The 27,285-nt window shown below is 39.7% G+C and overlaps 1 protein-coding gene across 2 annotated transcripts in view; it reads left to right on the plus strand.

Annotated features, from left to right (window-relative positions):
- The first annotated feature begins 15,352 nt into the window (after positions 1–15,352).
- The window catches only part of LOC124143390 (leucine zipper putative tumor suppressor 2 homolog), a 107,632-nt gene continuing 95,699 nt past the window's right edge, over positions 15,353–27,285 (plus strand). The window contains exon 1 of one of the 2 annotated variants that reach the window (XM_046512358.2): positions 15,353–15,444. The gene's annotated coding sequence lies outside the window, so the exon portion shown is untranslated. Of the gene's footprint in view, positions 15,445–18,796; positions 19,577–27,285 lie in introns of those variants that run through there. The other variant, XM_046512356.2, reaches the window with a different exon arrangement.

Consider the following 27,285-nt stretch of genomic DNA (forward strand, 5'->3'; position numbering starts at 1 on the left):
CAAATGCTGGTCAAAATAGATGGAGTGGTCAGAGTGTGTTTTGGTTGATTGTGTGTCATCATCATACAAGGATGGTGTGTCTGGTCCAGAGTGGATTATATACAGACCGCCATCATGCAGCTGGAATACCAAGTGTGACATTAGACAACAATTACACAAACAAAACATACAAATATTGTAGGATGGAGGTAAATGATGAATTTCTTGCAGATCACTTTATACTTAACATTCATCATTGTCAGGTATTCATCAGAGACCATAAAATAGATTTTTCTATTTTATGGTCTCTGGTATTCATTATACAATTGATACCCATCAGGTTGCTTTCAGTACTTGTTTTTTTGTTTGGTTTTAACGCTGCAATCAGCAATATTCCATATATATGACGGCGGTCTGTAAATAATGGAGTCTGGACCAGACAATGCAGTGATTGACATCATGAGCATCAATCCACACAATTGGGATACGATGACATGCATCAACCAAGTCAGCGAGTCTGACCACCCGATCCCATTAGTCGCCTCTTACAACAAACATGGGTTGCTGAAGACCTATTCTACCCAGGATCTTCGCGGGTCTAAACTATTTCATAAAGATAGTCAGTGGGAGTGGGACGCCTTTGTTGTTGTTTCATTTTCGTAAGATCTTCAAATTTGTTTAAACTCTCTCAACTATCGCTTTACTAAATTAACTTTTGTCCTGCAACAAAGAAACACAATTTTTTATGCAAATTGTTTGAATGGCAGGTGTTACTGGTCGAGCACGACCTGCTTACCATCCACTTGACAATCTGGGGTCATTGCTGATTTTCAGCGATCCATTTATATATTTTCATCTCTCTTTTGCCTTTTACGCCCAACAGAATGTGTTTCAGAAGATAATCAAGACTCTTGTGTTGACTTTTTTAATTTATAGTCCTTTGTATCATCCATCACAAGTCAAAATAATAACCTTGTGATCATTTAATTTTTAAATATCTACAACCTGGGGCTATTATCTTTTTGGGTGAGGGTTAATATCGAGGAAATTGGATCATTTTTAATCCAAAATCTGTTTGTGCATCTGTCCTGAATTTCATTCATCCTAGATGACTGAATATGGCCCCTGGCTGTGTCAGTAATTTGACAGCTGACAGTCAGCTATTGTTCCTAGGAGCTGAAAGCACAATTATCCTTTTTTATTTTATACAATCTGTTCAACTTTACACAATGTAGACCTTTGTGAAAGAATGAGTTAAGAAGATGTTTTTCAGTTTTGGCACTGTTCGTTTCCAGGATTAAGGGAATGATGCAATACTGGGACAGATGAATAAAAACAAAAAAAGCAACTTGATTTGAATTATCTCCATCATTAAAAACACTGTTCATTGTATATTTTTCATTTATTATCCATTATTTTTAAGAAGCAATCACCAGTGAAGATCTGTGTTAGAAATGGTCTTCAGGAACCCATGCTTGTCGTGAGAGGTGATAATGGCACCGGGTGGTCAGATTCGCTCATTGGTTGATGCATGTCATCGTATCCCAAGTGCGCAGATGCTCATGATGTCAATCACTGGATTGTCTGGACCCGACTCGATTATTTACAGCCGTCATATAGCTGGAATATTGCTGAGTGTGGCATTAAACAACAAACAAACAAAACAAACAAACTTCTCTCTGATAACAGGACTACTGTAGAAGAAGAGGCTTTAATGCTTAGTTATTCATTATTGCATTGATTGCAATGTTCAAATATTGAAAAGGTAATATTTTTTCCCAATTTGCCCGCCATGTACACTTACATACAATAACAAAGCTATCTTCCTGTCTGTGAGGCCAGCTCAGTTGAAATGAGTGTATGAGCTGGGTTTATAGCTGTAGATAGCACAGTATTCAGTCATATTGGCATGTCATCTTAACGTGGGAGGAGGGGGCACGGGTGCCCAGTCGTCTAAGGTGCTGCGATTCGCTGTGCAGAGTTGCATCCCTTTGGCACGCCAGAAATTCATGATTGTGGGTTCGAATCCCGGTTCGCCCCGATTATGTTTCTAGGTTTGTCAGCACCAAACCCGTGCTTGTTGGTTTCACCGAAGTGGTAAACGTCTGAGACCTGCATCACTTCGAGCTTTCCTCCCACATTAAGCTGACACACTGTGATATAACTGGAATACTGTTAAAAGTGGCGTTAAACCCAACTCACTCACTCACTAATGTGGGAGGAAAGGTAAACAAGATGTAGGTGATGGATGAGCACCACTTTGGTGAAACCTGGGCCTGCTTGTACAAAGTGATCTTAGCGCTAAGACTATCGTAAGCCTATGTTAAAGTATGGGAGTTAGGATCATCTTAGCACTAAGATCGCTTTGTGCAAGTTGGTCTAGGGGTACAGGTATGCAGCGAACAGACCAAAGAATGGGATCAGGGTGGCTCTGGGATTTGATTACTTGACTGGATCCTGGTACTGCTAAGGGACACCACAGTAAATTACTGTGCGTCCAACCAATCAGCTCATGTCAGTCCAATAGAGCCTTGGCCAACACTGGCAAAAGCCATATTGGACCTATACTACTCAAAAGAAGTTAAGGACCACCAGATTCTTTCCTAACACTATAGTTAATAATTCATGGCATGTCCATCAGAACTTTTCAGCCACCCCACGAACAGTATGTGTCTTTTGATGTGATTCACATGAAACATGAATTGGTTATGCATATTGTGTAATTTTCTCATAGAGTAAAGAAATAATGGAATACAGCAGGTTTCTTCATCTGTGAGTGAGTAAGTTTGGTTCAACACTGCTTTGAACAGTATTCCAGTTATTTCTCAGCATGTCACCTTGATGTGGGAGGAAAGCCCAAAGTGAAGCAGGTCTTAGACGTTTATCACTTCGGCAAAACCTACAAGAACGGGTTTGGTGCTGACAAATCTAGAACCTTATCAAATGAACCGGGATACGAAACTACAGTCATAGCTTCCTAGCGTGCCCAAGGGACGCAACTCTGCACAGTGTCTTCATCTGTAGTAGTCAGGGATGTAATCCAATAAAGTAATACTTTTACGACCTGAATGAAATCATCATTTGAGGAAAATCTTTTCAAACATTGCATTTTAAGACAGTAATGTATATAGTTTATGTTGAAAGTATTTCAAACATTCCTACAAGGAACGGGGGGCACGGGTGGCCCAGTCTTCTAAGGCGCCACGATTCGCTGTGCAGAGTTGTGTCCCTTGGGCACGCCAGAAAACTTTGATTGCGGGTTCGAATCCCGGTTCGCCCCAGTTATGTTTCTAGGTTTGTCAGCACCATACCCGTGCTCGTGGGTTTCACCGAAGTGGTAAACATCTGAGGCCTGCATCACTTCGGGCTTTCCTCCCACATTAAGCTGACATGCCACGATATGACTGGAATACTGTTAAAAGCCATGTTAAACCCAACTCACTCACTCACACTCACTCCCACAAGGAACGTGAAATCACCACTTCCTATGGTATGCCTTCAACATAGCACCTGTTTTGTTAATCCTAAGTGTTCGATGTCCATTTCCCGTGAAATGTACACTGGTCCGTATCAAATCTCATTGATGTATTGCCATTGTGTGGATATCACATCAAGGAAATGTGTGGTAATCCATGTCAAATCATTTCCTCCTACACTTTCTTTGTGTACGTGTTATTAGCTACTATTATGAATAATGTGAGATTAAGTCTATTGTTCATTGCAGCTTATGTTTGACAAGTGATTGACGTGTAGCCAATGATATGTACATGACTGGTAATATGCTGGAGATTGTGAGTGGGTGTCTTGCTGTGATAGATTTTCTAATAACAATACATTACAGATTATTCTGGGGTTTATCTTTGGGCTTTTTTTTGTGGATATCTAATTTCAATTTTTTGTTTGGGTTCATTTTTCTTGATCAGCTGTGTACACAAAGCAGATAGGTATTTGTTGGGCTATCTGTCAACTCAAAACTGATCAAGTGTGTTTTAAATTTTAATTCTCCAATTTATAGTTCACCAGATTGAAAGGTGAATCTTCACATACATGTTCCCATCAATGATGACACATAAATTTGTCATTGATCCCAATGCGTGGATTAATGCTCCTGATATTAATCACTGGATTGTCTGGTCTAGACTCGATTATTAACAGACCGCTGTCATATAGCTGGAATGCATTGTGTCGAAGTTGAGGGAGACCGCCTCCGTGGTCTAGTGGTAGAACATCCGCCAGGAGAGCTGAACGTCTGGGGTTTGATCCCTGGTGCGTCTTACCAAAAGATGTTAATAGATAGTACTTGATGTTACCCTGTCTGGCGTTCAGCATTAAAGGGCTAAAACAAGGACTGGTCGGCTCGGAGTCAGTATACTGTGACTTAGTGGGGTATTCATGTTAAACTGCAGCATGGTATCTCAGTGAGCTAGCACTATACAATTGGCATCAGTCCAGACAAGTACAAGCAGCCACACACACACGCATGCACGTTGCTATATAAGTGCTATAGTCTTGGACGCGACATTAAACCCAATTTCACCTCACCGAAGTTGTGGGGACCTACGTAATGCTTCAGAGCTCCAGATAAGCTTTTGGTGTTGTGGGTATTTTACCCATGCATTTTAAAATCATTGGGTATCAGTAATTCTATCTGGGTATTCAAATTTCTGTTACCCACTAGTTTTTACACATGTGGGTATTTAAGTTAAATATTTAAAAACACTATTCATCTAGTCCCTGCAAACTGGTGTCGTGTGGGTTCGAGAGCTTTTTAGGCCTAAAAAATACCACGATACTTCCACAAGAAAGTGTGATGGCAAATGATCATGATGTAACTGTCATCATGAAGTTTGGCAAGGTTGACGGAATGCCAGTTTATAATTTCAAAATAAGTTGCTGATTTGCTAATCGAATACGCAGGGTTACTTCACAATATTTTGATGATACGCACAAGTTTTATTTTTGTAGCGTATCTGTAATGTTCGTTGCGTATTTTATTTTAATGTGTATTTCTGCATTTCTGATGCGTATTTTACGCAGATACGCAGCTTATCTGGAGCTCTGTGCTTCAATTTATCCGAGGTTCAACACAAGTGAAAAAGATGAATAACGAAGGAACATGCAGGGACCAAGCTTTTACTTCGAGACAAATGTAAGGTCAACACATTAAAGTTCGACACTACAATGTTTAACTGTTTTTACCCTTTTGTCGATACAGTAAACTACGTTTATAGCGAACACACTTATAATGAACCAACAGATATAACAAACTTATGTTTTGGTCCAAGCCATTTACTGTATATATGCTGTACATATGCTTATACGGTTATAACAAACTAATATTAGTGGTCCCTTTGAGTTCATTATGACCAGACCACTTGGCAGGAGACCGCCTCCCTGGTCTAGTGGTAGAGCGTCCGCCCAGAAAGCGGAAGGTCCAGGGTTCAATCCCCGACCGCGTCATACCAAAAGATGTTTAAAGATGGTACTTGTTGTAACCCTGCCTGCGCTCGGCATTAAGGGGCTAAAACAAGGACTGGTCGGCTCGGAGTCAGTATACTGTGTCTGAGTGGGTTATTCATGTTAAACTGCGGCATGGTATCTCAGTGAGCTAGCACTATAAATCGGCATCAGTCCAGACTAGTACAAGCAGCCACATAAACACACACACGTGCATGCACGTCGCTATATAAGTGCAATAATCTTGGACGCGACGTTAAACCTCATTTAACCTCACCTCATTATGACTATAGTTTACTGTATTATCCTTATGTCCATAAGTCCATGCATGCATATATGTGTCCCCATACATCACATAGTTTCTCCTCCCTCCAGCCATAAAATTGTTATCATGATCTTCATCACCAACACCAACTAAACCCTGCATCTTTTGACATCCAACAAGCTCCAGAAGCACTAAGTCATCCCCACAGGTCTTCCTGCTCTTAAACCATCCCCCATCACACAGCCCTGACACTCCACACACTGGGATTACACCCTGACATTTCCCGACCATATTTACACCTCCACGGTACAATGTTCCTAAGTAGGCCTGTGTGTGTCCATCTGGTGCTCGGACAGTCCAGTTAGCCAACGTGACGTAACCTCTGTCAGTGGACAGTGTCCACCTGTGGCTTTATGGCCATGTTTGATGTTACCTGGCTCAGCTATGTGGACAGACTTTGTTGATCCCTGGGCAAATTGGTCAAGGATGGACTCTGGGTCATGGTTGTGGTCTTTTGAAATCGGGTTTTATGGGAGATTTTATCAGTTGTTGAATTGCTTTGACTTGTGAGTTGTTTTATTGTCTGAATCCACAGCTCAGACGTCCTGGGTATTGTAGTGCCTACCTCATTCCAGGGGGACTTGGATTTCTAAAACTAGACTTGCACAAGTCTCTAAGGCAATGATTTTTTGTTGAAATCATAAGTTCTAGATTATGTAAATTATTAGAACAAGTTGTCCCTATAAGAGAACTGGAGTCCTAACTGTCCTCATATCTAGACTTGACTATTAGGAGGGTAGAATTACTACACATCCATGGACTTTTCTTTCAGTACAGCCTTGGAGCAAGGCTATTCTAAACCATAAAGATTATTATCTGTTGGACAAATGAATAAATTTCCAAATCAAAGCAGTTATTATTATTTCTCATTGAAGGCCAAACACAAATGCTGTCACTGTCATATCACAATTTGGTTATTCATTTTGCCTGTGTTGGAAATATATTAATGTATGCACTAACTATGGATATCCAAATAATTCTAAGGACCCCCAAAATTTTCATGTGTTCCCCTGTTTAGGAGAAAGGAAGCCATGACACTTTGAACACGCAGTCTTTGCCCCTTGCTTTATGTTGCTGTATAGGTGCTCCCCAACAAACCAGCCTGTATCAGTGTTTATAATATCTTAGGCCTTTTATTTTATGAGTTGTTTACAATTCCCTATTTTGGCTTGTCTCACATGTTCCTGTGTTTTTTCAGGTGAACAATTGACTTGCCTTTGCATGTGTTTGTGACAGTGCCATCGGTGGGGCAGGATACACTCACCTTTTTGCAAACACCTGGGCCCACTTGCACAAAACGAGCTTAGCGCTAAGACTATTGTAAGCCTATTTTAAAGTATGGGAGTTAAGATCATCTTCGCGCTAAGATCGCTTTGTGCAAGTGGACCCTGGCATCATCACTATTTGTTGGTGATTCATGAACATATGCTCATGATGTAGTCGGAATCATACAATCGTACAATCTTAGGAAAGGATTTTGTCGCCTTCATTTACAACTTCCAAACACCCCTAATTAATGAAAAACAAACAAGTTTTGAAGGGTATCATATTCCACAATCTGGTGCCCATTTTCTGTGTAGTTTCAGATGCTGTAATTAGTCCAATGTGAGAAACTTGGTCTTGACTCAAAGTAACTGAACTGTCAATTAGCCTGCACAGTACTTAGTAAATCCCCTTGGCAGGAGACCGCCTCCCTGGTCTAGTGGTAGAGTGTCTGCCCGGAGAGCGGAAGGTTAAAAGATGGTACTTGTTGTTACCCTGTCTGGCGCTCGGCATTAAGGGGCTAAAACAAGGACTGGTCGGCTTGGAGTCAGTATACTGTGTCTGAGTGGGGTATTCATGTTAAACTGCGGCATGGTATCTCAGTGAGCTAGCACTATAAATCGACATCAGTCCGGACTAGTACAAGCAGCCACACAAACACACACATGTACATGCACGTCACTATGTAAGTGCAATAATCTTGGACGCGACGTTAAACGCCATTTCACTTCACCTCACCTTGGCAGGACATCGTGTTTGATGTTGGTAGTGTCAGTTCTTCATGGTGTGACACTAGTTTCAGCAGCATCTTGGTGAAAACACGCAAATATTTGCAGATAAAGTCAAGGAGAACATTAGCCAGTGTGTTGATCTGGCTTCAGATTGAGGACTGTAGAGTAGTTTTTAGTCTGACAGACCCTATTACAAATATATCAAATACAGCCCATGCAAGTCTATAATGTTTGGCAAGTCTAGATTTCTGCAGTGTCAGAAAAATGAAGAGAGTCTCTGGGCTCCTATTTATTAAATTTTTATTAAGATAATTTAACCAAAAAAATTTTCCTGTACGATATGTTCATTTCAGAGACTAGATGTGTTAGTCTAATAATTTTAGAAGCTATCATCTTGTATGAGTCCTCCAGACAGCTGTAAATCAGATTGCTTGTGACAGGTGCCACCGGTGGGGCAGGATACGCTCACCTTTTCACGAACACCTGGTATCATCCCCATTTGATAGTGATTCATACACACATGCTCATAATATAGTCGGAATTGTACAATCGACTCTGCTTTGTGCAGAGATTTCTATTGCATATGGAAAGGGTTTTGTCGCTTTATTTACACATTCCAATGATGAAATTGTAAAAAAGTTTGTCCATATGTTTTATTGTCAGTGGTCAGTGTATTAATTTTCTAAAACAACTGAAAACAGGCTTCATTTATATATACAACTCTAAAACAATTATGAACCACCCAAATTTTTCATATCACTGCAGTCCTTTTTTTAAAAATCTTTACCAAAAAAACGTTTAGGACCATCCAATTAGATTTAATTCAAGCATATATTCCAGAATAGGACTGAGACTAAATCCAGATACCAATGAATCTGGTTTTACGTCAACATTGTCACAGTTGTATTATAGCTGAATAGGCAACCAGATGTATTGCAAGTAGAAGTGTGAGCATTCATGTAGGATTTTTGGGGTACAAGAGTGGGTGAGTTGTGTTTTATGCCACTTTTAACAGTATTCCAGTTACCATATTCGACGTAAAAAGCGCCACGCTCTAATAAGCGCCCACGGCAATATTTGCTAATATATTGGCTAGTGAACAATCCCAATTGGCACCCCTTCCGATTAATCAATGTACACAAGACTTATTTTTTCGCATATAATACGCACTCGTGTGTTATATGCACCCTCAATTATGGGCAATTAAATTCTTGAAAAATATATCTGTCATACGTTAACATTTCAGGCTGTCAGCATAAACCACGAAATTTATCTTTCAAATCTGTTTTTTTCACCAAAATAATATTCTAATAAGAACCCCCTCTTTCTAATTTTGAGAGCGCCCTGGGCGCTTATTACGGTATACGGTATATCACACTCAGTCAGCTTGATGTGGGCGGAAAGCCCAAAATGATGCAGGTCTCAGACGTTTACCACTTTGGTAAAACCCATAAGCACTGGTATGGTGCTGACGAACCTAGAAACATATTCAGGACGAATCTGGAATTCAAACTCATGATCATAGGCTACTGGCACACCTAAGGGATGCAACTCTGCACAGGGAAGTGCAGCTTCTCCGACAAGTGAGCCGCCAGCATCCCTTTAGGGTACAAGAACATGCAAACATATCTGGGCTCTATCCCACTGTATACTACAACTTTCATAAGTCCGTGTTATCGAGAGTGTGGAATTACAACAGTCGCAGCGCTAGGAACCCTTTGTGGAGACCGCCTTCTTGGTCTAGAGGTAGAGGCGTCTGCCCAGAGTGCGGAATGTTGGGGTTCAATTCCCAGACGCATAATACCAAAAGACGTTCAGAAATGGCACTCATTGTTACCCTGCCTGGCTCTCGGCATTAAGGGGCTAAAACAAGGACTGGTCGACTCGGAGTCAGTATACTGTGTCTGAATAGGGTACCCACATCACTCTATAAGTGCAATAATCTGGGATGCAATTTTAAACCCCATTTTACCTCACCACACCACCCCTTTGTGGATCAGGACCTAGGGACCTGAGAGTCATTCTTAAAACCTTTGTCAAAGTCTACCCCAAATCTCCAAGGTCTCCAAAGTATGAACAGAGGTCACTTCCCCAAGCTGGCAAGCACAAGGGAAATCCTTATCTAGAGACCCTCAAAGCCTTCTATTTGAAGGCAGAGCTTGCTAGAGAATTCTCAATAAGCTATTTGTGTGAATTAGCCCAAACCTGAATGGCTGCCATTACACTTGTTCCATGCTCTGGAAGATCTGAAGTCTACACAGGGTTAAACCCATTACACCTAGCCAACTGAGTAAATGAAGAGGTTAACAGTAAATTCGCTGGTTTATTGCCGGAAATCTGAAGAATCCATTTCCTCATTTGGATGCGAGAATGTTAACAGTTGTTCTAATGAAAACCTGGAGAGTTCAGTGGGGTAAAGAATGCAGGCTGGAGTGTGTGGAGCAGGTGATAATGAAATTCCTCCTTAATTGAGCTGGTGTTTGGAGGGGGTGGGGGTCAAAAACAAGGTAACAACTACTTGGGCCAGTTGGGGGGAAGGGTTCAAGAAGGGGGTGGGGTTAGCTGAGAGCCATGTTGGGGTCCGACAGTCGAGACATGACCCTACATCACACGGTAATGTCAGACCCCAATAACTTTCGCAGTAAGAGGTGACTAACAGGATCAGGTGACTTGGTTGATGCATGTCATCGTATCCCAATTGCGTGGATTGATGCTCATGATGTCAATCACTGGATTGTCTGGTCCAGACTTCATTATTTACAGACCGCCGTCATTTAGCTGGAATATTGTTGAGTGCGGCGTTAAACAAATATGGCTAACAAATGTGGCTAAATATGGGATAGTCTCTCTTAATTCCCTAGAGCATATACTTTATAAAACATGCCCAATTCCATTATCAGCCTCTTTTCATTTCAAGGAAGTAAACATGGGTACAATGTGTGAAGCCCATTTCTGGTGTCCCCCGCCGTCATATTGCTGGAATATTGCTAAAAGCGGCGTAAAACCATACTCAGTCAGTCAAGGAAGTAAACAGATTTGATCTAATGAGGGTTTCTTTATATTGTCTTAATAGAAGTTTTTTTTATTAAACCTTATAAATAGCTATATTTCTGAGTTGGGATTGAGGTTTGAGGAGTGAGGAAGAACCTGGGTGGATGAGGGGTGGGGTAGTTAAGTAGGGGATGAAGTAGGAGGGAGAAGAGTTTTTACAGAGGTGGGTGGAATTTTGGTGGGGAGCTGTGTTCGAAATAAGCTCCTGCCTGTTGGCCTGTGGCAAGTAGACCTCGCCTCGGGTCTGTAGTTTCAAACTTGTATGGGTCCTTACAGCCTGAAAATAATTTTTGTTACGATAAGCTGCAGTTTTTAAACTGAGGTTCTGAAGAGTTTAGTCAGGGCCTGCAGCTTCTAAAGTCTGTAGGTCCTGATGGCAGCCTGGTTGTTTTATTTCACCCACTGGTGGGGTTCAAGAAAGAGTTGGTTGGAAATTTGGGGTGAGAGCAAAACTTGAACTGTCAATGGGGTGATAAATAAGAAGTTTTGGATGGGAACAGTTTTTTTAACTTAGGGGATAAGGGATCAGGAAGGGATCGGGGTGGATGCTTCAGGAAGGAAAAAGAACTAGAGAGTTCTTGGGGTGGATATATGGACAGGGAAATGAAGAACTCAAGTGGTTGGAGGGTGGGGTATTTGTTCAGGGTGGGGACAAAAGCTTGCACTGTAGAGAGGATGGGGTTGGGATATGGAACAAGCCGGTAGAGGGGTAGGAATTCTTCTATCAGTTTCTATCAGCTTGAACGAAACATTGACTTTAATAACAGTCTATTCTTGATGGCCCAGGCTGTAATATTTAAAAAATGACATCAAAAACTATTCAGAAACATACTTACCAAAATCATAAATTATGATCTCGGCTCAAAAAGTAATTTTTATGAGTTAATTTTTATCTTATGCTTATTTCATTTATTATGGCCAGATCTTGTACTGTGGCTGCTTATGTCTACAAATTATCACCTCACCCAACCTCACCTCACCCCATCTCACTGCACCTCAAATCATCTCACCTCACCTCACCTCACCTCACCCCATCTCACCCCATCTCACCTCACCTCACTAAAACTGTTCGGTAAAACTTCCTGTAAACCAGCTAAAACATTTTAAGACTTCTCCTCAGTGAACATAATAGGAGGACATGCCATGTAAAGGTTGTTCCAGAATGTCCATAGACACTGAAGCCCAGCCTTGATCCTCCCAATTTCTCAAGGGGATTCCCATGTGTGTCAACCCTATTGACAGTGTCCTCTGTCCGTCATCGATTTTCACACCTTGTCAATGTTTATTTCATTGATTTTGTGTCGTAGATAATTTGCTGTGCCGGACTGAACAAGCAGAGTAAACTATGTCCCAACACTTGACAGTCAGCTGGAGTTCAGCTGTCAAGTGATTAGGTTATCAACAAAATTTGCTCATAAATTGCTCAATAAGGACAAGCCAATGCACTGACCATATGCTCATCTAGTGATGCTAATTTTGATACATTTATCATTCTAAAAGTACAGTTCATACTGTTTGATATTATGCTTATATCACTGACACTGAGAGTTACCATGTCCAAAACAGTGTTACTGTGTTTATGCAAGTGTTACCATGTGTTAATGTGTTTATAACAGTGTTACCATGTGTTGCTATGTCCATAGTGGTGTTACCATGTGTTAATGTGTTTATGACTGTTACCATGTGTTGCTATGTCCATAGTGGTGTTACCATGTGTTGCTATGTTTATAACAGTGTTACCATTTTGATGGGTCATTATTTTTCATATGCCCCAGCAGGCACAGTGCACCAAGATCAGATGATTTGATTTGGACAAGAGGGTTTTTCACGGTTTTGCATTATCACGCAAAGCACAACGTGTTCCTGGCCCATGTGATATGTCAGTTAGCGTCCCTCTCCGCCGGCAAAGTGGACTTCATTGTTTTGGCACACGCCTCAAGCATTTAAAGAGTCCCTGGGGCGGTCTGGTAGCCTAGTGGTTAAAGCGTTCGCTCGTCACGCCGAAGACCCGGGTTCGATTCCCCTCATGGGTACAATGCGTGAAGCCCATTTCTGGTGTCCCCCGCCGTGATATTGCTGGAATATTGCTTAAAGCGGCTTAAAACCATACTCACTCATTTAAAGAGTCCATATCGCCCTTGAAGAAGACACTAACCCATGCATAGCAGTATTACCTTGTCTCCACTGCTCATGCTATCAATCACCTGTTTGTGTGGTCCAGACTTGATTACTTACTGGCTGTAGGGATGTAGCTGGAGTATTGATGCCTGTGTAGTGAAAGAACAAACAAAGCCATGCAATGTTCTCAGCACCTTTATCTGTTACCTAGGTGAGGTGAGGTGAAATGGGGTTTAACGTCGCATCCAAGATTATCGCACTTATATAGCGACATGCATGCATGTGTATGTGTGTGTGTGTGGCTGCTTGTAATAGTCAGGACTGATGCCGATTTATAGTGCTAACTCACTGAGATACCATGCTGCAGTTTAACATGAATACCCCACTCAGACACAGTATACTGACTCCGAGCCAACCAGTCCTTGTTTAAGCCCCTTAATGCCAAGCGCCAGACAGGGTAACATCAAGTACCATCTTTTAACGTCTTTTGGTATGACGCGGCCGGGGATTGAACCCCGGACCTTCCACTCTCCAGGCGGACGCTCTACCACTAGACCACGGAGGCGGTCATCTTTTACCTAGTCTTGCACTAATAATAATCATCTAAAATCTTCCTCAGTAGTCACTGATAAAAACTGGTCCCCCATCAAGTCAATCATATATCCATGAAGGTAATATTCTATTCAACTCAAATCCTTTTTGTAAATGTATGGGAACGCCCTGTGCTCTTGTGGTGGGAGCGGCTGCTCATTGAGCAAAAGGTCATTGGTTCTATCCCCAGCCATGTCATACTAAAATACATTAAAAGATGGTACTTGTTGTTTTCCTGCCTGGCGCTTGACATAAGGGATAAATCAAGGACTGGCCGGCTCAGAGTCAGTTTGCTGTGTCTGAGTGGAGCATCCATGTTAAAGTGCAACATGGTATCTCAGTGGACTTAAGCACTATAAAATCATCATAAGCCTGGATGAGTAGTCACACACTCACTTACACACTGACTTACACAGACAGATCATCTTCCCGAGGCAAGGGAGTTAACTGACTGTAAAAGTCCACTTTTCACCCTTGCCGAACTTAGGTTGGAATTTCTGGATTCGATGGTAGCGCCACCAGTGGCTATTTTAAGTTATGTCCATTCATGTTCCTCCTGTTTACCAATCAGATTCCACCTCATATCATATACATTTGCTTCAAATAACATGCCGTCGCCCAGTGAAGACAATCTGGTCGATAATCAAGATCTATATTGTAATAAAACAGGTCTTGCTTCGCGAAGTGCATCAAATCAAACCTTGATTACAAACATGAAAAGATTTGGGAAATATCTGTCAACGCCCAGTTGACAGTACATATGCTTTGCAACCGAAATCTGCATGGCAGTTAAACAAACCTGTTGTCGATTTCGTTATGCGATTTTGATAGGGCTATGCATAAACTTGTTTGTCCAGCCTAGTTCAGCTAGGATGGAAACTGGACTTTTTTAGTCAGTTAACTCCCTTGCCTCTGGAAAATGCAGACAGACAGAAAGACACACACACACATACATACACATGTTGCTATAACAGTGCAATAATCTCTAATGCGACAGCCTTTAAACCCTATTTCACATCACCTCACCATGTGTGTATAAATATATATAATATGTGATTATGTAGAAATATCGTAATCTGCAAGTCGGTGAAATCTTGTCGTAATTATGTTGTCCTATCATTCATTCTGGAAGGTGTATCAGTGATAAGACATCAATTAGCATGTGACCTTCACCTTTCATTGTTTACGTTAATTGCAGCTGCTGTCTCTCACTTTACATAACGACAAAACCATCAGTAGAGGTCCTTGTGACATTCCTTGGTGAACTGAACGAGCAATCCTGGTTGTCAGTGGTGTAATCTAACCACTGTAATATACAACCACCCATATGTCGTGTTTATCAGCTCATCAACAATGTGATTTGTACAGATCAGCAAATAATAGGGTATTCATGTCAAAAAGTCTTATTATGTATTGATAGTTGTTAGGAATCAGTATCCCGGCATATATATATAAGTAAACATGTTTGTAAGGAATGAATGTTATCTTTGATAAAAGATTAGGGTGAAATTGTCAAGGAGGCATGATTTCAAATGATCTTTGCAGTCACATAACTAGTTTTATTCAAGCTGCAAAAAAACCCTTTTTTTTGTAATCATGCCAAAGTTCAGACTGTTTCAGATTCTTTGACACTAAAATTTGTCCTTTATCAAATTTCCCCAGAAACCTTTCATACAGAATAATGAAGTTTCTACTGACATTTAAATTCTACCACTGGTACAATTTAACATGAAATTCAATCTTTGCATCCTTTTTATAAAAAACCTAATAGCAAATCCATTATTTGCAATCACAAAAGGATGTCCATTTCAAATGTCACACTTAAATGTTACAGTATGAGGGTCGCAATTGACAAGCTCACAGTTCACGGCTGCCGCTGTCGAAGTGGACCTCCGTAATCCTCAGACTCGTTCCCCACTCAAAATAACAGTAAGTGTACAAAAAAGCTTGTTGATGTCACAAAAGGACATATTTGACTTGTAACATGATGTTTGCCCAGTTGGTTGGCAAGCTCTCTTCACAGAAGCCTCCGACAAACAAAAGATGTCGGGCGATTCATAGTTGCACCTAGACCCCTGTCGTATCCATACCGGGCAAGAAGCACTGGAATAGTGAGTATGGGGAAAGAATATGCCTTCTTTTGTAGCCTCATCTCGAGATGGATTTATTTGTGGGGTAAGACGATCTTTTGTACCTGAAGCTAAGAGTTAACAATTTGACAGATGTTAGTGTGTGCTGTTCCCAGTCGGTTTAGAGCCACCGTTGATTTGTCACAGTTTTGTTTAAGTTGTTATGGATTAATTTTCTTTATTTTTTTCTGTTATTTTGTTCGTATGGTATATGAAACCATTTGTAGGTAAAAATTGGATTTCATTTTAGATAACGTAATTAAAGTTTTTTGTTCAAGGTTTTGATGAAGGGATTTATGATTGTTGTGTTGCTATAAGTAGACTTCTACACTAGACATACAGCCTGCACAAACATTATTCACAAATGTACAATATACATTATTTATATCACAATGTAATGAAATGTATGTTTGTTTGTTGTTTAATGCTGCACTCAGCAATATTCCAGCTATATGATGGTGGTCTGTAAATAATCGAGTCTAGACCAGATAATCCAGTGATTGATATCATGAGCATCGATCCATGCAATTGGGATACGATGACATACATCAACCAAGTCAGCTAGCCTGACCACCTGATCCTGTTAGTCACCTCTTACAACAAACATGAGCTGCTGAAGACCTATTCGGATCTTCAGGGGTGAAATGTATGTAATAGAAGACAACATAGATGGCCTAATCCATTTGATTTTTCTCAATAAAATGTGTCAAATGTCTTTTGAAAATAGGGGCACCTGTGGCCCAGTCGTCTAAGGCGTGGCAATTCGCTGTCAAGAGTTGCATCCCTTGGGCACGCCAGAAACCTGTGATTGTAGGTTTGAATCCCGTATCGCCCCGATTATGTTTCTAGGTTTGTCAGCACCATACCCGTGCTCTTGAGTTTCACCGAAGTGGTAAACGTCTAAGACCTGCATCACTTCCGGCTTTCCTGCCACATTAAGCTGACACGCCGAGATATAACTGGAATACTGTTAAAAGTGGCGTTAAAGACAACTCACTGACTGACTCACTCACTTACTGACTCACTCACTTTTGAAAATACTTCTATGAACTGTTGAAACTTAAAACTATGAAACGAGAAAGTTTCCTCAGATTAAAGAAAAGATTTCATGAATAGAACATTTGTCATCAGTATTGTCATGCATCATTGAGACAGTAAGAAAAACGATGAGCAATTTCCTGAATCATTAAAAGAATTCAGCAATAACTGTCAACAAGAGAGTAATTCAGAGATATTAATGTACGCAAGAATTGAGTGAATCATCGAATGATGGCTTCTGTAGCTTCAAAGAAAAAAATCCTTGAAGGCAATTTATGTTGCTATACATTATGATGAAAATATGTTTGACAGATGGTATGATCAAAGTTCATAGCCAGACTTTAAAATTCACCAAAGCATTTAGAAATCGACAAGCCAAGACTTCATAAACACTTGGAATACTTGCTTCCAGACAGTTTTCTGTTCATAATTTCATGTAAATTGCATTTGATTAGCATCATTATCTGCTTGGCAGCTATTACATAATAAACGAATATGATGCCAATTTCTCACAGCAAGGCGTAATCTTTGCTTTGCGCACATTGGTGCAATTGATGTTTGTATATTTCGCTGTAGGCCTGATAAGACCATTATGGCATGCTGGTATACAGTATATTAAGTGCAGTGATGTTCAGTTACGAGATAATTAATCACAAGTAGTTACAGAATGTGTTGCACGAAATTTAAAGGTGATTGGTCTGTGTGAGAAATTTGGAATGAAATTTTGTTAAATTAGTGTAAATTTCAAAGGAATCATTTTGAAATTGAATTTTCTTCAATATGATTGGCAGGATAAGATTATGTAATGTTTTGAGGAGCATATCTGTAGAAGTTAATTTTTCAATGAAAGGTATAACATTTTGGGAATAATTTGGTCTATATAACCATTAGCAGAATATTTAATTAGAATTCTAAATTCCTGCTTTTTCATTGCACCCTTTTAAAAATTCTCTGACATAATTGTTCAAAACTAAATTACTGTATTCGAAGTAATAAGCACTCCGCTCTAATAAGCGCCCACGGCGATATTTGCTAATATATTGGTTATTGAACAATCCCAATTAGCACCCCTTTCGATTGATCAATGTACACAAGACTTATTTATTCGTGTATAATATGCACTTGTGTGTTATATGAACCCTTAATTATTGGCATTTAAATTTAGGAAAACTATATCTGTCGTGTATAATACACACAGACTTTTCTTTTGTATCATTTCAGGCTGTCAGCATATTAAACCACGAAATTTACGATCTTTCAACTCTGTTTTCTTTTCACCAAAATTTTATTCTGATAAGAGCCCCCTATTTCTAATTTTGAGAGAGCCCTTGGCGCTTATTACGTCGAATACGGTAGGTAAGGCTCAACAGTTACATAAACCCAAGCCAATACTCACACCTGGTCTTCAAAAATAGTAAAAAAATTCAATTTATAGATCAAAAAGGTCACATGCAGGAAGAACATTGCTGTAAAAAAAATTAAAAGTTAAATAAAAATGAAATCTCTTGAAAAGAAAAAAATAGGTTAGTCAATGGAATTTTATCTTAAAGATATTTAACATTTTGTTTATTTTGGATTTGATCTAGTTTGTGTTGAACAATTCATGTTTTTAAGAATTGTTTTTTCTTTCTATTTAAAGCATACCCGCAAAGCTAGTACGTACAAATAAACAGAAAACTTACAACACATATCTATGTTTAATGACATATATATTTATGATTTGTCTGTGTTTAGGTTGGACATAAACTGTATATATCTAGTGGCAATGTTAATATAGACATGATAATTACAAACTATAAAAAATAGGAACGAAGTATATAAAGACTTATCTTTTTGTCAGAAATTGATTTACTTGAACCAGTTGAGGTCTGGAGATGTATACAACATTTGTTTGAATGTAAATAGTATATTTCTAGGTAAACACCGTAATGGAGGGGGACAGGTGAATTATTGGAGAGGGGGGTGCTTTAACTACTCGGCCCAAGTGCCAGCAGCGATAAGAGATTAAAGCACCCACATTTTTTGCAGGCTGTGCCTATGCGTGAAGGGAAGCTAGTGGTTTATTCAGAGTGAGGTTCTCGTTGGATAAACATTATACAGAATATTGGGACAGGACACAGAATTCATCAACGAGATTTGAAGATTCCTCTTCTGGTTTTTGAACACTTTGAAGAAGAATTTGAAGTTTTCATGTGTTCTTCAATGTTTGATTTATGTTTGTGAGTTTATCAAACTTTTGAAGAGTTGAAAAACAAGATTTTGCAAAATTTCTATTTGGATTTTGGAAAATTCGGTTGCAGGATTTTGAAGAATCTTCTGTTGGAGTTTACTTCTGAATTTTGATTGATTTTACTTCTGGACTAACAATTTATGGTATCAAAGTTACTCTCTTTTTTAACAATACTTGTTTCAGGTTTTGAAACATTGGTAACTGATAATTTGTAGAATTGTTGTCATTTTCGACAATATGTGAATGTTTTGGTGCTGTGGCTTCAGTTGATTTCATGAAAGTTTTGCAGTGTTGAAGAAGAATTCAGTTTGTGCTTTATAAAGAATTTTCTTGGTGAGAAGCCATCTTCATTTGACAGGATTTCTTGTGAATATTCAATTTTGTAATTTCAAAAGCTTGTCATTTACTCATTCAAAGGATAGAGAATTTCACAAGACTTGGAAATAAGTCATTGATTTCTTTGAGAAGGATTCCAGTACTCTTTCATAACAGAAATCTTATTGCAAGGCGCTGCAAGTTGTGAAAGCAGTACACAGTGATAGTATTACGAAGACGGAAACCTTTCAAAGCTAATATAGGTCTGAAGACTATCTTATTGTGTACATGGGCACCGTGCGTCTTTGACTGGAGATGGAAGGAAATTTGAAAGTCTAAAGCAGAGGAGGTAAGAAATTATTGGTCTAGATCTGATCTAAAGCTCACTGAATCATCAGGATTGGATCATATTGTTCATAACCTCCAGGTTCTGTTTGGCTGTCATTTTTAGTGATAAGCATCCAAATTCTCTATTTGGCACTCATGATTTCTCATGAAATTCTACCTCATGTAAAGACCTCTTGATGCCAACTAGGTTTTACATACTGAACCCAGTTTCTGTGATTTTGGTCTTGGAAACATGAGTAAATGCTTGATCTCCTTGAAAATTTGTGGTGAAATCTTGGTCTCCTTGAAAATGGGTGGTGAAATTCTTCGTGTCCTTGAAAATGTGTGGTGAAATGCTTGGTCTCCTTGAAAATTTGTAGTTAAAATGCTTGGTCTCCTTGAAAATTTGTGGTAAAATGCTTGTTCTCCTTGAAAATGTGTGGTGAAATGCTTGGTCTCCTTGAAAATTTGTGGTAAAATGCTTGGTCTCCTTGAAAATTTGTGGTGAAATGCTTGTTCTCCTAGAAAATTTGTAGTGAAAATGATGGGTCTCCTTGAAAATTTGTGGTGAAATGCTTGGTCTCCTTGAAAATGTGTGGTGAAATGCTTGGTCTCCTTGAAAACATGTGTAAATGCTTGGTCTCCTTGAGAGTTTGTGGTGAAATGCTTGGTCTCCTTGAAAATGTGTGGTGAAATGCTTTGTCTCCTTGAAAATGTGTGGTGAAAAGCTTTGTCTCCTTGAAAATTTGTAGTGAAAATGCTTGGTCTCCTTGAAAATTTGTGGTGAAATGCTTGGTCTCCTAGAAAATGTGTGGTGAAAATGCTTGGTCTCCTTGAAAATTTGTTGTGAAATGATTGGTCTCCTTGAAAATGTGTGGTGAAATGCTTGGTCTCCTTGAAAACATGTGTAAATGCTTGGTCTCCTTGAGAGTTTGTGGTGAAATGCTTGGTCTCCTTGAAAATGTGTGGTGAAATGCTTGGCCTCCTTGAAAATTTGTGGTGAAATGCTTGGTCTCCTTGAAAACATGTGTAAATACTTGATCTCCTTGAGAGTTTGTGGTGAAATGCTTGGTCTCCTTGAAAATGTGTGGTGAAAATGCTTGGTCTCCTTGAAAATGTGTGGTGAAATGCTTGGCCTCCTTGAAAATGTGTGGTGAAATGCTTGGTCTCCTTGAAAATGTGTGGTGGAATGCTTGGTCTCCTTGAGAGTTTGTGGTGAAATGCTTGGCCTCCTTGAAAATGTGTGGTGAAATGCTTGGCCTCCTTGAAAATGTGTGGTGAAATGCTTGGTCTCCTTGAAAATGTGTGGTGAAATGCTTGGTCTCCTTGAAAATGTGTGGTGAAATGCTTGGTCTCCTTGAAAATGTGTGGTGAAATGCTTGGTCTCCTTGAAAATGTGTGGTGAAATGCTTGGTCTCCTTGAAAATGTGTGGTGAAATGCTTGGTCTCCTTGAAAATTTGTGGTAAAATGCTTGGTCTCCTTGAAAATGTGTGGTGAAATGCTTGTTCTCCTAGAAAATTTGTAGTGAAAATGCTTGGTCTCCTTGAAAATGTGTGGTGAAATGCTTGGTCTCCTTGAAAATGTGTGGTGAAATGCTTTGTCTCCTTGAAAATGTGTGGTGAAAAGCTTTGTCTCCTTGAAAATTTGTAGTGAAAATGCTTGGTCTCCTTGAAAATTTGTGGTGAAATGCTTGGTCTCCTAGAAAATGTGTGGTGAAATGCTTTGTCTCCTTGAAAATGTGTGGTGAAATGCTTTGTCTCCTTGAAAATGTGTGGTGAAAAGCTTTGTCTCCTTGAAAATTTGTAGTGAAAATGCTTGGTCTCCTTGAAAATTTGTGGTGAAATGCTTGGTCTCCTAGAAAATGTGTGGTGAAAATGCTTGGTCTCCTTGAAAATTTGTTGTGAAATGATTGGTCTCCTTGAAAATGTGTGGTGAAATGCTTGGTCTCCTTGAAAACATGTGTAAATGCTTGGTCTCCTTGAGAGTTTGTGGTGAAATGCTTGGTCTCCTTGAAAATGTGTGGTGAAATGCTTTGTCTCCTTGAAAATGTGTGGTGAAAAGCTTTGTCTCCTTGAAAATTTGTAGTGAAAATGCTTGGTCTCCTTGAAAATTTGTGGTGAAATGCTTGGTCTCCTAGAAAATGTGTGGTGAAAATGCTTGGTCTCCTTGAAAATTTGTTGTGAAATGATTGGTCTCCTTGAAAATGTGTGGTGAAATGCTTGGTCTCCTTGAAAACATGTGTAAATGCTTGGTCTCCTTGAGAGTTTGTGGTGAAATGCTTGGTCTCCTTGAAAATGTGTGGTGAAATGCTTGGCCTCCTTGAAAATTTGTGGTGAAATGCTTGGTCTCCTTGAAAACATGTGTAAATACTTGATCTCCTTGAGAGTTTGTGGTGAAATGCTTGGTCTCCTTGAAAATGTGTGGTGAAAATGCTTGGTCTCCTTGAAAATGTGTGGTGAAATGCTTGGCCTCCTTGAAAATGTGTGGTGAAATGCTTGGTCTCCTTGAAAATGTGTGGTGGAATGCTTGGTCTCCTTGAGAGTTTGTGGTGAAATGCTTGGCCTCCTTGAAAATGTGTGGTGAAATGCTTGGCCTCCTTGAAAATGTGTGGTGAAATGCTTGGTCTCCTTGAAAATGTGTGGTGAAATGCTTGGTCTCCTTGAAAATGTGTGGTGAAATGCTTGGTCTCCTTGAAAATGTGTGGTGAAATGCTTGGTCTCCTTGAAAATGTGTGGTGAAATGCTTGGTCTCCTTGAAAATGTGTGGTGAAATGCTTGGTCTCCTTGAAAATGTGTGGTGAAATGCTTGGTCTCCTTGAAAATTTGTGGTAAAATGCTTGGTCTCCTTGAAAATGTGTGGTGAAATGCTTGTTCTCCTAGAAAATTTGTAGTGAAAATGCTTGGTCTCCTTGAAAATGGGTGGTGAAATGCTTGGTCTCCTTGAAAATGTGTGGTGAAATGCTTTGTCTCCTTGAAAATGTGTGGTGAAAAGCTTTGTCTCCTTGAAAATTTGTAGTGAAAATGCTTGGTCTCCTTGAAAATTTGTGGTGAAATGCTTGGTCTCCTAGAAAATGTGTGGTGAAATGCTTTGTCTCCTTGAAAATGTGTGGTGAAATGCTTTGTCTCCTTGAAAATGTGTGGTGAAAAGCTTTGTCTCCTTGAAAATTTGTAGTGAAAATGCTTGGTCTCCTTGAAAATTTGTGGTGAAATGCTTGGTCTCCTAGAAAATGTGTGGTGAAAATGCTTGGTCTCCTTGAAAATTTGTTGTGAAATGATTGGTCTCCTTGAAAATGTGTGGTGAAATGCTTGGTCTCCTTGAAAACATGTGTAAATGCTTGGTCTCCTTGAGAGTTTGTGGTGAAATGCTTGGTCTCCTTGAAAATGTGTGGTGAAATGCTTGGCCTCCTTGAAAATTTGTGGTGAAATGCTTGGTCTCCTTGAAAACATGTGTAAATACTTGATCTCCTTGAGAGTTTGTGGTGAAATGCTTGGTCTCCTTGAAAATGTGTGGTGAAAATGCTTGGTCTCCTTGAAAATGTGTGGTGAAATGCTTGGCCTCCTTGAAAATGTGTGGTGAAATGCTTGGTCTCCTTGAAAATGTGTGGTGGAATGCTTGGTCTCCTTGAGAGTTTGTGGTGAAATGCTTGGCCTCCTTGAAAATGTGTGGTGAAATGCTTGGCCTCCTTGAAAATGTGTGGTGAAATGCTTGGTCTCCTTGAAAATGTGTGGTGAAATGCTTGGTCTCCTTGAAAATGTGTGGTGAAATGCTTGGTCTCCTTGAAAATGTGTGGTGAAATGCTTGGTCTCCTTGAAAATGTGTGGTGAAATGCTTGGTCTCCTTGAAAATGTGTGGTGAAATGCTTGGTCTCCTTGAAAATTTGTGGTAAAATGCTTGGTCTCCTTGAAAATGTGTGGTGAAATGCTTGTTCTCCTAGAAAATTTGTAGTGAAAATGCTTGGTCTCCTTGAAAATGGGTGGTGAAATGCTTGGTCTCCTTGAAAATGTGTGGTGAAATGCTTGGTCTCCTTGAAAATTTGTGGTGAAATGCTTGGTCTCCTAGAAAATTTGTAGTGTAAATGCTTGGTCTCCTTGAAAATGTGTGGTGAAATGCTTGGTCTCCTTGAAAATGTGTGGTGAAATGCTTGGTCTCCTTGAAAACATGTGTAAATGCTTGGTCTCCTTGAGAGTTTGTGGTGAAATGCTTGGTCTCCTTGAAAATGTGTGGTGAAATGCTTTGTCTCCTTGAAAATGTGTGGTGAAAAGCTTTGTCTCCTTGAAAATTTGTAGTGAAAATGCTTGGTCTCCTTGAAAATTTGTGGTGAAATGCTTGGTCTCCTAGAAAATGTGTGGTGAAAATGCTTGGTCTCCTTGAAAATTTGTTGTGAAATGATTGGTCTCCTTGAAAATGTGTGTTGAAATGCTTGGTCTCCTTGAAAACATGTGTAAATGCTTGGTCTTCTGAGAGTTTGTGGTGAAATGCTTGGTCTCCTTGAAAATGTGTGGTGAAATGCTTGGCCTCCTTGAAAATTTGTGGTGAAATGCTTGGTCTCCTTGAAAACATGTGTAAATACTTGATCTCCTTGAGAGTTTGTGGTGAAATGCTTGGTCTCCTTGAAAATGTGTGGTGAAAATGCTTGGTCTCCTTGAAAATGTGTGGTGAAATGCTTGGCCTCCTTGAAAATGTGTGGTGAAATGCTTGGTCTCCTTGAAAATGTGTGGTGGAATGCTTGGTCTCCTTGAGAGTTTGTGGTGAAATGCTTGGCCTCCTTGAAAATGTGTGGTGAAATGCTTGGCCTCCTTGAAAATGTGTGGTGAAATGCTTGGTCTCCTTGAAAATGTGTGGTGAAATGCTTGGTCTCCTTGAAAATGTGTGGTGAAATGCTTGGTCTCCTTGAAAATGTGTGGTGAAATGCTTGGTCTCCTTGAAAATGTGTGGTGAAATGCTTGGTCTCCTTGAAAATGTGTGGTGAAATGCTTGGTCTCCTTGAAAATGTGTGGTGAAATGCTTGGTCTCCTTGAAAATTTGTGGTAAAATGCTTGGTCTCCTTGAAAATGTGTGGTGAAATGCTTGTTCTCCTAGAAAATTTGTAGTGAAAATGCTTGGTCTCCTTGAAAATGGGTGGTGAAATGCTTGGTCTCCTTGAAAATGTGTGGTGAAATGCTTGGTCTCCTTGAAAATTTGTGGTGAAATGCTTGGTCTCCTAGAAAATTTGTAGTGTAAATGCTTGGTCTCCTTGAAAATGTGTGGTGAAATGCTTGGTCTCCTTGAAAATGTGTGGTGAAATGCTTGGTCTCCTTGAAAACATGTGTAAATGCTTGGTCTCCTTGAGAGTTTGTGGTGAAATGCTTGGTCTCCTTGAAAATGTGTGGTGAAATGCTTGGTCTCCTTGAAAATGTGTGGTGAAAAGCTTTGTCTCCTTGAAAATTTGTAGTGAAAATGCTTGGTCTCCTTGAAAATTTGTGGTGAAATGCTTGCTCTCCTTGAAAACATGTGTAAATACTTGATCTCCTTGAGAGTTTGTGGTGAAATGCTTGGTCTCCTTGAAAATGTGTGGTGAAATGCTTGGCCTCCTTGAAAATGTGTGGTGAAATGCTTGGCCTCCTTGAAAATGTGTGGTGAAATGCTTGGTCTCCTTGAAAATGTGTGGTGAAATGCTTGGTCTCCTTGAGAGTTTGTGGTGAAATGCTTGGCCTCCTTGAAAATGTATGGTGAAATGCTTGGCCTCCTTGAAAATGTGTGGTGAAATGCTTGGTCTCCTTGAAAATGTGTGGTGAAATGCTTGGCCTCCTTGAAAATGTGTGGTGAAATGCTTGGTCTCCTTGAAAATGTGTGGTGAAATGCTTGGTCTCCTTGAAAATTTGTGATGAAATGCTTGGCCTCCTTGAAAATGTGTGGTGAAATGCTTGGCCTCCTTGAAAATGTGTGATGAAATTCTTGGTCTTCTTGAAAATGTGTGGTGAAATGCTTGGTCTCCTTGAAAATGTGTGGTGAAATGCTTGGTCTCCTTGAAAATGTGTGGTGAAATGCTTGGTCTCCTTGAAAGTTTGTTTTATTCAAGGAAGACTAACATACTGGTAGACTAACATTTAGTCTCTGAAGTGAAAGTATTTAACATTTGTTTTGTTAAACTTCCTTTTACATCCAATGGAATCTGTTTCAGCAGATAATTGAGGCTGATTATTCTCTGCGTTGATGTTTTATATAGCAGAAAGAAGCCCAGGAAATCACTTCAGTGAAACTGTAGGGGCAATGGTGGTAGCCAGGTGGTTAAAGCATTCGCTTGTCATGCCGAAGACCCGGGTTCGATTCCCGACATGTGTACAATGTGTAAAGCCAATTTCTTGTGTCCCCCGCCATGATATTGTTGGAATATTGCTAAAAGTGGCGTAAAACCATACTCACTCACTCACTCTAAAACTGAAGAAATCTTGACTTGCCAAAGTATTGTAGCATTATATTTAGGAAATTTAGGATTCAGGGTCTGTATCAGAGACAAATTGCTAAGTAAAAATCTAATTAAGGCCTGTACCAATTAAAACAATTGTATCCTCATTTTCTAAAGTATTTCGTGTTTTTAGAGTTTGTATCCAGGTAAGTGTAGTTGTAAGTCTTGTTTCATTTTGATCGTTTTTTGTTTTTTTTTCATTTTTATTATGTCTATTGATTCTGTCAATTGTGCAGTATGGCATCAATATAACCTTTAATATTTTGACATGCTATTGATACATTGCCACCAGATCTGCATGGCTTCCGTATTGATAGTCCAAACAGTCATTACACCTTCCCTCACTGCACATTTATTTCCATTTCACATGGTCAAAAGAAGATAGTCTTTATGCTTTACATTCTTGGAATGGCGGATATCTTTTCTCAGAGTCAGTGTTAATTCCTGCAGGATTTGGGGTCAGCAGATCTGTAAACCAAGTGGTTAAGAAAATTGCCTGAGGGCAAGTTGTAATTTAATGCTTCAATTCTGATTAGTTCCTCAAATGGAAATATACTGATGGAAATAAATAAGGTAACACTTAGTTTTAGACACAGTAAATTGTGTTGTCAGGCTTGTCTACCAAATACACGTTGGAAATGCACACAAACACATCTCAACATTTGGTTTTGTATGCATGTTACTTCAATAGCTTCTTTCCTTATATTTGTTATTGTTGCCTCGGGGCGGTGGGGTAGCCTAGTGGTTAAAGCATTGGCTCGTCGCGCCGAAGACCCGGGTTTGATTCCTGACATGGGTACAATGTGTGAAGCCCATTTCTGGTTTCCCCCCCGTGATATTGCTGGAATATTGCTAAAAGCAGCATAAAACCATACCCACTCACTCAATATTGTTGCATCAATTGTTTCCCTCAGTATATGACCATGTCTGGATTCCTGAAACAAATCACAAGATGTTTCGTAATGGTGGCTGTACCAACGAAAAGAGCTGATAATCACAGCAAGATGTTTCATCTTTATGTAGTTCATGAAGACCTGTTTCAGCAGCTTATATTAATAATTGATGAATAGGTCTTTGAGTCTGACGTGCAAATATTGTAACCAAATATAGTTAATAGACGAGGATTTAGGGTGATAATGATATCATTAATTCTTGTTTATATAAGAGTGTCTGAATATTTGTGATAGCCATTCTTTGGCAAGGACTCAAACATTGATGCTCAGACAGTGCTACACACTCAGGATCTGTAAGTATCTAATCACCATGAGGTGTTAGTGAGCTATCT

Source organism: Haliotis rufescens, unplaced genomic scaffold (genome assembly GCF_023055435.1).
Source record: "Haliotis rufescens isolate VD_foot unplaced genomic scaffold, xgHalRufe1.0.p SCAF_12, whole genome shotgun sequence".
Taxonomy (NCBI): Eukaryota; Metazoa; Mollusca; class Gastropoda; order Lepetellida; family Haliotidae; genus Haliotis; species Haliotis rufescens.